General features: G+C 38.7%; 1 long non-coding RNA gene across 2 annotated transcripts; it reads left to right on the plus strand.

The window, feature by feature from the left end:
• The first annotated feature begins 144 nt into the window (after window positions 1-144).
• On the plus strand, window positions 145-12,209 carry LOC111326195 (uncharacterized). Of its 2 annotated transcripts, XR_015990399.1 has the most exons (5): window positions 145-1,363; window positions 1,795-1,894; window positions 3,009-3,088; window positions 5,587-5,681; window positions 7,059-8,600. It is a non-coding gene; the product is annotated as an uncharacterized LOC111326195 (long non-coding RNA). The 2 variants fall into 2 exon arrangements; XR_015990400.1 differs by lacking the exons at window positions 145-1,363; window positions 1,795-1,894 and adding an exon at window positions 11,220-12,209 and having other exon boundaries at window positions 2,553-3,088; window positions 7,059-10,671.
• Window positions 12,210-13,631: the final 1,422 nt, after the last annotated feature.

Below are 13,631 nucleotides of genomic sequence, written 5' to 3' on the forward strand. Positions count from 1 at the left end.
TGTTGCAGGCTCTTAATTCTAACAATATCTGCCTTTCTTGTTCTTTGCTGGCTCTACAAATTTCCTTTCGTAGTGTTTTTGTCTTCATTTGTTTACATTAAATTTTGTGTTTCTGTAAAACATCTTTGGCCAGTGAAAGAACCGCACTGACCTCTGCGATACTAGTGCAGCACTCTACCAATTGAGCTAACAAGCCAACTGGGAGCAGGCCATCAAATTAATTCGACATAAACCCGTAGATGATAAATCAAACAACAACAAACATATGAAACATGTGTGAACTGCGGTTATGAAACGTATATATGCACGATCCTTCGCAGTAAAGCACTATTTGAGCAATAGTGAAAATCAGACCTGAAAAAAATATTTTATTTTTTTTTTTATTTTTTATTTTTGGCCTGTACGGGATTCAAACCACTGACCTCTGCGATACTAGTGCAGCGCTCTACCAATTGAGCTAACAAGCCAACTGGGAGCAGGCCATCAAATTTATTCGACATAAACCCGTAGATGATAAAACAAACAACAACAAACATATGAAACATATGTATGAACTGCAGTTATGAAACGTATATATGCACGATCCTTCGCAGTAAAGCACTATTTGAGCAATAGTGAAAATCAGACCTGAAAAAAATTTTTTTTTTTTTTTTCAGGTCTGATTTTTTTCAGGTCGGATTTTTTTTTCAGGTCTGATTTTCACTATTGCTCAAATAGTGCTTTACTGCGAAGGATCGTGCATATATACATTTACTAATTGATATTGGATAATTTAATGCATTTGCAATGATCAATTTCCATTAAATGGAGTAGTAGCTCTGAACAATTTTAGTGGATAGACAATTTTCATGTATCCATCTCTTACACCTTGTAATGATAACTGGTATTCATTTGAATATTTCGTTGTTATGCTTGAAATTAATTTGTTATTCCTACCATGATATTGTAATTTGAATGGTGAGGTTTCAACAATTGTGATGTTGATTGTATATGAATAAATGAATTGCACTGTCATTGGCAAAAGAAGGTTTTGCCCTATATGATTTCCTGTTTGAAGCAAAAACTTCAGGACAATCACCTTCAAATCATGGATAATTGAGTGTCGAGCTCATTAGTTTTAGCTGACATATCACTTTGTTTCATGGTATGCAATGTTATTCTCACTGATGATTTGGCTCATTCAGTAGAAATGATATCAACCAGAGCTGGAGTCCACAAATTAAATTACACTTAATATCTTTCAACAGATCTAAATGTCATTCTTGGTCATGGGACACATGCATGAAAACATTAACCAGATGTTATCATGTTTTTTTAGGCAACTCTCCATAAATAATGTCCACACACTTGGTGAATCAAAAAAGTAAGAGACTTGTACACTCCCTCATGAAATAATTTTTCAACAAATATTTGCTTGTTTTTTTACAAGTAATGTAGCTTATAAAAATTATTTCTGACAGATGTGCCAATAATTTGCCAAAAGAAATTGCTGAGACAGATAATTTGAACAAGTGTTTTACATGAACATGAAGTTACCTTCTTGTATTTTAAAACAGATGTATACTGTATATTTTATATTTTAATTCTTTTTTTAGGAGATAAACTAGAAAGAGATAGTTTTTTTCTTCTTTTCACTTTTTGTTCAAATTGTCAATAAACATATTATTATGCCATGCTATTGCAGACAGAAGCAGTACTTTACAAACATAATAAAACTCAAAATACCATTACTTCACCCATAGTGCTTTGCCTTTCAATGAAAAATCTCCTAATGATATTATTTGAATTAAACAGTTTCTTTGATAGGTGAGACAAAGAGTACAATGTACAAACAGGCACAAAGTAGATTGATGTCCTCAGCTATGTATCCTAGGATTGACCATTCTATATTCAGGTGAGAAGTTTACATGAATTGCTTGAAATGAAGATGCATAGGATTGCGGATCCAGACATATTTAAAGCAAATTATATAGGTTGTGTACCAAAATTCTGTAGGCTGGAGTTATTTTTTTCTCACAATAAGCAGACATAAAAGCCAGATTTAACTTGATTCCAAATCTGCTACAGCAGTTCATCAACTATTTTATTGCTGATTGTATTTACATTTTTTTTTTGTTGACTCTTTGACCTACAAGAGTAACTGGCATCTGATTAACTAATTTCTCCTCGCGATAACAATTCTGAATCATGCATTACATTGTAAGGCTGCAACGAAGGAAATGATCACTGACTTAAGAAGCTCTTGATTGTGAAACAGTTTCTCCTTGTCAGCACATAAGGCAATTTATAGAGAACAGTATGGAGAATATGCAAACTGATGTAAGGGTGGGTAAGGGTCAAAGGAAATGTTGCACAGGGTTCTCATTAAGTGCCAGCTGCTGGCTTGAAAAATCAGCTACTAACTTTAATTTCTGAGCAGCTTACTTCTATGTAAAACAACATGACTGTAAACTGTAATTAACATTGAAACAAATTCATGAATAGACAATTAACATTGAAACAAATTCATGAAAAAAAAAATTCATGAATAGACAACTTCATTTAAATTTGTTTTCGCATTTAACAAATTGTGCTTTTACATTTCCTTGCTGGTTGAGCCCTCATTTCATCTCTACTCACGTTTGCCTAGCCAACCAACCCCTGTCTTGCTTTGCAGATATCTCTAAAAAAAGTGTTTAAAGTAGCATTCGAGAGCATTTGTATGGGGGAGGATTTATATGAGAGAGACTATGAGCGTTGACCCCAGGAAGGTGCTCTTGAATTGTCAGCTGTCTACTCCACGCAGCTGGCCATCTACTCCTTGACTTAGCGAGAACCCTGTGTGCATGTTTCACACTTTCACTTTGCAGGCGAAATGTGTATAGGTGGTGAAAATGACATGCATTTAAAATGCATGTTGCTCTTATGCATGTGAGAATTATTTTGCATGCGATTAATTTAACTTGTGACAGTTTGTTACTCCTCAATGGGAAAAAAAACTAATGGAAATTATCCTGTTTCTTTTTCAGGTGGAATGAGGAGTACAGTTTACAAACAGTGCAACACAGTTGATTGACATTTATTTTAAGCTGGTCCTTTCTTTGTTAGGGTAAGAAAACTGTTATGGAGTGCTTGAGCTATAGATAGATTTAACTTTGATATAAAACAAGCAGATTTACTTGCTATGGGAATCCCTACTACAACACTGTAGTGGACTGACAGGCTGGCTACATGCAACTAGGACTTAATGATGCACCAACTGTTTCACTGACTTGTGCACTGAGCGGCTAAATGAATGAGTGACTCTGCAAGTGACATACACTGTGACTGAGTCGCTGGATGACTGACTGACTGACTGACTAGATTGGTGGACTGACTGACTGACTGACTAACATAGACTGGCTTTTGAGTAACTGACTGAATACAGACAGACAGACAGACAAATGGACAGTCAGAGAGACTGAGAGATGTACAGGCTTTTTAACTTATCAACTGACTGACAGACTGGCTTGTTAACTGACTACATGGCTTACTTACTCACTAATTACAAGGTGTGGTGATCAATTAAATGATCAATTAAATTATATATTAACCAACCTACACTGGTAACTACACTGTAGTGGACTGAGAGGCTGGCTATATGTAATGATCCACTAACTGTTTCACTGACCAGCAGACTGAGCAGGTAATGATGGACCAAGGTGTAGTCTGTTTGGATGACTGGATGACTGACTGAGTGACTTACTAAAAGACTAATGATAGGAAGCTGTGGACTGACTGGCTGACACAGTGACTAACTAGTTGACTGAGTAACTGACACACTGATTGGCTGGCTGAATGAGGAAGTGACTGACTAATTTTATGAATTACAGAGTAATCGACTGACTGAGTGACGGAATAAGAGATCGACTTTCTGACCAACTGACTGCTTAACTATATGACTTACTGATTGATTGGATTGCTGATGGACTGACTGACTTTTGGATTAACTGATCAGGTGACAAACTGATGCTCTGGTTGAATGAGTGAATGACTGACTGACTTTCTAAATGACCAATAGACTGGGTGAGCCTGACTGATCAACTGTGGTGCAGACATCTGACTCACAGTCCATGTTGAGCTGATGATTATTGATTGACTGAAAGACTGATGTATTGATTTTTAAAACTGACTGAATGACTGAGTCACTAACTGACTAATATACTAACTGATTGATCGACTGATTGAGGGGCTACCTGGATAATGGACAGACTGATTGAACAAACAAACAACTAGTTAATGAACTGGCTGCCAGAATAATTCACTTACTGACTCACTGGCCAATCAACTGATTTATTGTCTGACTGACTAATTGAGTGATAGACTTACTGACTCATTGAAAACTAGTGAACTGATTGGCTGGCTAAGTGACTTGCTGCTGGATGGAATGACTTTTTTAACTGACTTGAATACTAAGTTGCTGACTGAATAAGTGAGTTACTGACTGATCAAGTGACTGACTGTTGAACTAACTTGCTGACCTAGTAACTGATGCACTGAATGACTTGATGGTTGATTGACTGATGGAATAACTGAAAAATTGATCAAGTTGTTGACTGATGGGATGTGTATATGATGGAATGGGTGACGGACACATTGACTGGCTGACTGGAAGGCTGATTAAACTAACAAGCTCATTGACTGGTGGACTAGCTGTCTGTGTGAATGATTGCTTATTGACTTAACTGGCAGATGATTGACTCAATGACTGACTGAGTGACAGAAACACTGACTGGTTGGTGGGATAGCTGGGTGACCAGTTGGCCGACTTTTGGACTGTCTGGCTGTCTGGCTTAATGATAGAGTGACAACATCAAGACTACATAACTGGTTAAATGGCTAGTTAGCTGACTTAACAGGTCTTTGACTGATTGAGTGACAAGCCTCAAGCTAAGAACCTTGGGCATGTGAAATCTCTTTTCCTTTTGCCTACACTTGATCACAATTATTATGACAAAAATCATGTACACATCGCTCTTTCATAATTTCAAAAAATTATTTGAAGAGCAGTGGATGGATGAAGTGACAGGAGTGAAACTTAAAACTTGACTATTAAGAAACACGAGCAGATCAATTCATATGTTAAGCTGAATCCTACACAAATTTTCATTGGTTCTTATTTACCGGTATTATCCACTGGAAGACAGACACATAGATGACATTACTATCACATGTTACTTTAATTTGATCATTTAAAGAAAATCAGTGACACAGTCAGCTGCCCCTTGTGTGCCATGATTGTTTTTCTTACTACAATTTGATGTCATCTGTGATCCGTTACTGAACAGACACATGGCAACATGGAATCTATTTCTTAAATAGATTGTAGTTTGGGATTTGAATCTTTGCTCAACAAGGATTGGGGTAAGAGTACATTCAAGGGTAATTACATGGAGTACAATGGGAGACAAATGTACGAGTGATACAATTTTTTTTTTCAATGGCTCCACCTCTATATTGTCGTTTATTTCCCTTCCATAGACATACTGCAACATTGTCTTGTACTGTGTTGTCAAATGCAATAATCTGTCTCATATAGCAATAACTTTTTTCTCTGATGTCATTTAGACGAATTATTGCTCTTTGAAGACGTTGAGGAATTGTTTGTGAAGTCAACGCGGAGTTAAAGTTAGAAGTTGATAGTGTTGCTGTTCTGATCACAGGTGAGAAAGTTGTGGATGTTGTATATATATTCAATATATCCCAAAGGGAACCATTTTCTGCAGTCAGTTATTTTTTAGGTCACTGTGTTCACTGATAGTTCGGATGAACAAATTAAAATCAATTTTAGTTGTCTTTCGACAGGCTGTGTTTCACTGATATTGCTAGATAGGCTATGTCAGTTTTGCTTAAAATGCTCAGCCCTTTCAGAAATTCACTTGCGAAACGCAACAAATTATATGCAAGTTCGATTCCAAGAGTGAATTTCACGCTGTGCAACAAGCCGCTCATTCATTATCAAAGGATATCAAGCAGAAGTCACTGCATTTAATTAAAGTCAAAAAACGGCACGGGACTGGGGACAGTTTGATTTGACGCATGCATGGTCACCGGAAGACCTGTCGAGTAACATGGGTAGTCGGCATGGTAGTGGACTAACACGAGAAACAACACTGGTTGATGATAATTTATCAATGGCCAGACCTTTCGTTATGGAACCTTTGAGAACGTTTCAGGTTTGTTAAACATTACGCCCGTGTGAAAGTTTGACCCTGCTAAGGCAACACCCTCCTGAAGGGGGATCCAGAGGAAGGTTCGAGCATTCGAACCCCCTCCCCCCCCTCTAATTTGTTTAGTTGGCGATTAAGAGAGTATCTAATGAAACTGAAGGCAGTAAAGGATAAAAACGGATGAAAACCACCAGACAAAAAGGCTGTTAACTTTTAGTAACAATTCTTCTCTTTCTCTCTCCTTCCACTTTCTCTCTGTTCTTTACCCTTTACACCCAAACATCAGCATGCATATTCTCCATACTGTTCTCTATACATTTCCTTGGGCGCGAACATGGAGAATTTGTTTAACAATCACGAGACCGTTTAGTTGGTGATCATTTTCTTTACTCTCATGACTTTAATGTGTGATTCAGGGGTGATATTGTAAGGAGAAATTAGATGCTAGTCACTGTAAGGGGTCAAAGGGTTAAAACATCTATGCCTTTTCGCTTCACTGACAGGAACACAGAATCATACCAATTATTCAACACGTGCTAGAAACAAACCTGGCTGAACAGAAATACGACCCAATCTTCTGCAAAGATGCCACCGTTAAAATAACTGAGGAGATAAAGGAACGAGTAAAGAAATTGTGTTATCCCCGGTACAAATTTGTTTGTCACGTGATTGTGGGTGACGCCAATAGACAGAACGTGAGAGTTGTGAGCCGGTGCGCTTGGGATGCAGCGGTAGATCGTTATGCGCAGTTTGAACATCGAAGCTTTTATCTGTACGCAGTAGGAATTGTTTATGGAATTTACTGTGAATGAGATTTGCTAATTACCTTGGGATATACGTATGACATGTTTTTCTCCCTCGCCTTTCCAGAGACAAACTCGGAACTGAAGGAATTTCTTAAATATTTTAAATGAACTGTCGGGCAAGGAGGACGACAAGGAGAGATGATGGAGAGAGAAACTGGGAACGAGGTTAGAGAAAAGTCTGAGATGCCAAAGTCCGCTCTTCATTTGCTTTTGAGCCGGTTAGACTTTCGTTGATTAGCCTGCATAACAAGCGCTTATTTAGCTGAGTGCGAAGCGGGAGACATTAAGGTGGCTCGTACTGGTTTTCATCTTTTTGATGGTTTGTAACTTTGAAAGAATACAACAGAAAGACTGACCAAGGCCAGTTGAACACTTTTACGGGGTTGAATTACATAATCATTGGTTGTCCAAAAATAAGTGTCATTTCGTCACTAGCAGTTTCCATGGCAACGCTTTATGGGCTTACTTAGACGCATTTTTTAGCGTGTGGCATAAATAATTCGAAAACTAACCCGGTGACCCCCTGATTTTTTTTCTGTGATTGCTTTTGGTACTTGAAAAGGAAAATGCACAAAGATTTTTAAAAAATACTACGGAGCGGAATTTCAGAAAATCTACAAAAAGTGCAATTTCACACATCGCAAATTTCCTTCCGTAGAATTTTCTAGTTTTTTTTCTGATGATTCCTTTCGACGTTATTATCATATTGGAACAATAAAAAGAAGGGGTCACCGGACTTGTTTTTATGCAATAGCTTTCGTGAGTTTAGCAATTTCCACGCGCGTTCTCGCGTATTTAAAACTCTGGATTCTATAAGATCGACATTTGCTCATGATCTGTTTTAGCTACCGCTGACAATTGCGTGTGCTTGCGCGAGCACCTACGATCTGATGTTTACAGACGTTTACTGCTAAGAAAATCATTAAACAGCCGTCAAAGACAGCCTCCCGAGCTCATCTTAAAAATCCTACACATGACTTCTGGCTGTATCATATTATTTTCCTTGAAGTTTCAAAGTCTTCTTCCACTTCAGGTAGATTATCCTTCACTTCAGTTCTTCTTTTTTCGCCGTCGCAAGATTTCATATCGGTTGAATATTTCTTTTAAATGTGAAGTGAAGCAACCTTTACTTCTCCGAAAATCGTCTTCGTTATCTTAGTTTTTATCTCCTGCATTCACAGTAGCCGCTCAACACATCAAATACAAGCTCTTAGGTAAACTTCTCACAAAAGTAGAAAAAATTCCACGCGCCGCCATCTTTGTTTTGAATTTTCATCTTTTGATCTCGCGCTTCTTTCGCACGTTTCTCTCGCGCGCGTCACGCAAGAGTGACCTGTTTCCCGCGCGAGGAAACTGGTACGAGCCACCTTCAGCGCGAAGCGCGAGACAAGGGAAAGAGAAAACTACGGTTATCTTTCTCTTCCCCTCGCCTCGCGCCCCGCGCTCGCGTCTTGCGCTTCGTGTTTGATGTCTCTCGCTTCGTGCCTGTAACGCAGGCTATCTACTGATCGACGCGAGATAGTTCAGCTGTGCTCGAGAAAACTCAAGTGAAGAGAGGTCTGAAAAGAAGAAAAAAAATCGATAACAAATAAACTTTTTTTGTTTGTTTGCTTGCTTTTTATTATAGTTTTAAAAAGTAAGCTGCAGTTTTCTTCGAGAAAAAAACTGAGCATTCGCTCCTCAAAATTGCACTTTGAGAACAACCTTGTTCCACTAGCGACTAAATACAGGAATGGCTCCGACCTGTAATTGGATGATAAATATAGTAAAAGTTAATAATTTACATCTTAACTCCTTGCTTGTGAGTATTGTTTAGCCGTGTGTCTCGAAGCGGAACAGTGAAATATCAATGAGAGTGAGAACACCGATGTGTCAAACAGGAAATGGTTACTTACATAACGAAGGGAAGGCAGAGCCTTTCTTGTTTGGCGAGGTCGTTCTGCGATATTACGGCGATGACTAAGTCATCCGCTGACTACTTTCGCTGACTAAACTCATTTAGTCGATTCAGGCTCAGTTCAGGTGGACGATCAGAGACGGAGGGGTGTCTCGAAACCTCAGACCTCAGACCTCAGACCTCGAAACTTCAGACCCCTTGAAAAGTGATTGAGATTTATGTTTTAACGCAGTTAAAAAAAAAGAAAAGTGATTGAGATTTATGTTTTAACGCAGTGAATGAATATTTAGGACCTATCCGCACTAGCGACAATTTTTCTGTCATCACCGACACTGTATAAGTGCGAATGGTTTCTCACGACTTGAAATATCGGATCTAAATAATCAGATATTTCCAGGGGGTTCATAGTATAGTTCTCACTGATTTAGGAGTATAACCATTAAAGAAGATTAAAGAAGATAATTTTATAGAAAACGTATTATTCTGGTATTAACATGCAGGACATCGATCGTTGTTGCACTGTCTGTGGAGGTCATGTTTTTTTTTTTTTTAGGGATTACACCCGAGAAAGTGAAATAATTTTGCCATAGTTCTTGTCGTTCTCGTTTTTGTTTTGAATAAAAATATAGGAAACCTTCAGTATCTGTCTCCAGTTATCTATGCGGGATTGTTGTGTGACTTGGCACTTGGGGTTAGTCGTAAAAAAATATTCATTCATGTAGAACTGCGTTTACAATTTCAATCTATTTTCAAGGGGTCAAGGGGTCTGAAGTTTCTTCTGTTCCGCTTTGAGACACACGGTTAAACGGTACTCACAAGCAAGGAGTTAAGATGTAACTTATTAACTTTTACTATTTTTATCATCCAGTGACAGGTCGGAGCCATTCCTGTAGTATGTCTGGTTCGGGCAGACGGTCATGTGAGTTGTCACGTGATGATACAGTTATTCGAGAGCTTTAGATTCGAGTACGAGAACGAGTACGAGTACGAGTACGAGTTTTGACCGCGCGAGATCTGGCACTAGTATCTCGTACTCGTATTCGTGCTGACGAAAATTGTAACTTTAGATTGAAAACAAATGTATCGATCCGAGTGCGAGGATTTTACTGTAACATTCTCGCTATGAAAGCTATCCTAGAAGCATCCGTTTACCTCCTTGGAGATGAAGAGATTGACGAAGAAGATTTCCTCGCGATTTGTGAAATCGCAACGAAGAGAAAACAACATCCTTAAAGGCAGTATGAAAGGATTGACGATGTTTTTGACGCCATTTCTCCTGAAGAGTTTGAAGCAGAGTTCAGGTTTGGCATCACAGAATTACCTCTCCTTCTTCGGGTATTAGCAATTCCAGAAATGTTTACTTGCGCCAATGGCACGGTATGTTCAGGAATCGAAGGACTGTTGATTTTATTGAAACTTTTTTCTTACCCATGTTGTCTCTCGGATATGATTCCTCGCTTTGGTCGTTCAGTGCCCGAGCTGAGCTTAATCTTCAACGAGGTGATCAGCTTTATTTACATAAACCATGGGTACTTGCTCAGAGATCTCGATCAACCCTGGCTGAGTAGCCAACATCTGGAAGACTTTGCTCTTGCTGTCCATGGAAAGGGAGCAGCTCTTGAGAATTGCTGGGGGTTTGTAGACGGGACAGTTCGCCCAATTTGTCGCCCAGGAGAGAACCAGCGTGTGATGTAGAATGGGCACAAAAGGGTACATGCCCTAAAGTTTCAATCAGTTGTGGCGCCAAATGGTTTAATAGCCAATTTGTATGGACCAGTTGGTAAGCTAATACGATTATTTGCATCGTTCTACTGTAATGCCTCCCCTTATTTAAGCCCCCAAATTTGAAACTGAATGAAGTGTCACTACCGTAAATTCTCGAATAAAGCGCCCCCTTCGAATAAGTGCCCCTCCTATCGACCAAAATTTAAAATAAGCGCCCCCTCCCCTCCCCTCCCCTCATTTTGTGGACAAGTACTGAGACAACAAAGGATGCACAGTTTTCGTCATGTAGTATTAGATTTGTACATTGCACTAATGGTGGTTTAAACTCTAGGATCAGTTTTATGTCAATAAACAGCTAATGTTGTTTATGTGCAGATGATGTATTAACAAAATGGTCATGTCAGGCCACCATTTGGGAAAAGTTAAATTAGCGCCCCCTCTCAATTAAGTGCCTCCCTTGAATAAGTAAATGAGTAAAGTAAGGGAAGCTGTGAAGTGGGTGTTTAGCAACATAGTAACATACTTGGCTTTCCCAGATTCTAAGAACTTAAAGATTGGATTAAGTCCAGTAGGTGTAATGTATTCCGTGTGTGCTCTGCTTAGGAATGCACGTACCTGCTTATATGGATCAACTACAAGCACCTATTTTGATGTTCAACCTCCTACATTAGATGATTATTTTCAGGTTTAAAACTCTTGATTTGCTACATCATAGTTGGTACTAACTTTGGCTACATTAAAGTAATGTAATTTGGCAAAGTGACGAGGAGATAAAAGAGAAGAATTGAACCAAAATCATGTAATTATATTTTCTGCATGTAAATTTCTATTGTATAGTTGGCTACAAAAGGAGTAATTGATGACGATGGGATGTGGATCCATGGCCATCAATTTTTTTTCCATACTGGAGAATTTTCAAATCTAAATTAATTTAGATACAATGAAATATATGAAGTTCGTGAGGGAGTTCGGACTGATTGTTCTATTACCATATCAAATGGTACTATCTACAAGACAGATATAGTAAACATTGAGCAGTCTTGACTTCCGCCATTATATTTAGAAAAAACTATTGCTTTTGAAACAATTTTCAGTGTTAAGAATCCAAATAATAATTTTAAAGGCTTATTATGTGAAATTCAAGATATTCTTTTAAGGCAACAAAATCGCGCGAGGATATGATGGGCAATGGGCAACACACCCATTAATTGTCTGTGTAGTACTCAGTTGCCTAGTAAAACAAAATCGCCTTTCAGATCAATCAGTCTTTCAGTCAGGTCGGAGCTAGCAGACAGTTTTATCTGCTAACCAATAAACTTCGTTGATCATACATTGTGGCCTGTGTTTCCATCTGATTGACTATAAAGTGGAAACTGTTTTGCAATACGCACAAACCATTAGCTAGCTGCCATAAATCACTTATAAAAGTTCGCGTTATGTTAATCTGGTTTTTAATCAAGGGTAAACATAATTTTGAATTGCATTAATTCCACATTCCAACTTCGACATTTTGTTATGTCCTAAGTCATTTCGGGATACAATGATTCGCAACTGTAATTAAATTGTAACAAATAAAAAAAACGTAAATCATAAGTATCGTTAAATTATTCTCTTAATTTCTTCTTTTATACCCCTATATGAGCGTAGTTAATTGAAGTGGAATGGTTGGGGAACCATTTGTTGAATTTCTGTTGGTTTTTTTGACGGAACCGTGCACAACGTTCAATTTGGACTGACCGACCAATCATCCCGGGGGGACTCCCATATAAAAAGGACTGGGATGCTCGTTGTCTCACGTAGGGCTGTAAATTTCAAGATAATGGTCTCACTTTGGGTGTTCTGGGAAAAATTGAGTTACATTTAGCCGTAAGGGTATCTTTTAGGGTTGCACGTGATGAAAAATATATTTAAAAAATTCTTTTTTTCAGGAGCCTATTACTCAAGAGCCAATTGCTCCAGGCTTTATTTACTCGATTCATGTTATTAAAGATTGAAATGGTCTCACTTAGGGGTCCAAAAACGGTTAGGCCACGCATACATTTGTCTCCTTTAGGAGTTTATTTCAAAATTCCAGACGAGCATCCCAGTCCATTTTATATGGGATTTGCCCCCCGGGCTAATAAAATCATAATAAGTTATTCATAATTCATTTGTGAACATACGAAACATGATTGTGCACGGCCAGAGAGCTTCCACTGATTCCAACTGATGTTTGCCAGGTTTCCTGTATACATGGTATACAGGGTATACAGGGTATACTTGGGTATACATGAATATACAAGGTGTACAGGGTATACAAGGTAGACAGGGTATACGAGGTATACAAGGGTATACGAGGTATACAAGGGTATACATGATATACATGGGTAAAAAGGGTATAATGGGTAAACAGGGTACACAGGGTATACATGAGTAACCAGGGTACACAGGGTATACATGGGTACACAGGGTACAGAGGGTACACATGGGTACACAGGGTACACAGGGTACACAGGGTACACATGGGTACACAGGGTACACATGGTACACAGGGTATACATGGGTACATAGGGTACACAGGGTATACATGGGTACACAGGGTACACATGGGTATACAGGGTACACAAGGTTCACAGGGTACACAGGGTACACAGGATACACATGGGTACACAGGGTACACATGGGTACACAGGGTACTCATGGGTACACAGGGAGTCTATATATGTAGACTGGGTAATAGGGAGTCTATATGGAGACTGGGTAACAGGGAGTCTACATGTGTACCGTTGCACTTATGTCCTCTTGTTGTAGATATGTCCTCTGACGTAATGTGATACAATGGCCAATCACATCCTGTGATCTATAGAGCGACAGGCGGCTTGGGACTGGTTAAGAGATTCCGTTGGAGTTATGTCTTCAAGCAAAAGTGCTCATTCAAGGGGGTCGGGATAAGTAGAAAATTTGACACGTATGAGCAACTTCCAACTGATCTCAGGAAAACACGCTGTTCGCAATCTCTCACATTACTTTCCTTGA

This window comes from Stylophora pistillata, chromosome 8 (genome assembly GCF_964205215.1).
Source record: "Stylophora pistillata chromosome 8, jaStyPist1.2, whole genome shotgun sequence".
Taxonomy (NCBI): domain Eukaryota; kingdom Metazoa; phylum Cnidaria; class Anthozoa; order Scleractinia; family Pocilloporidae; genus Stylophora; species Stylophora pistillata.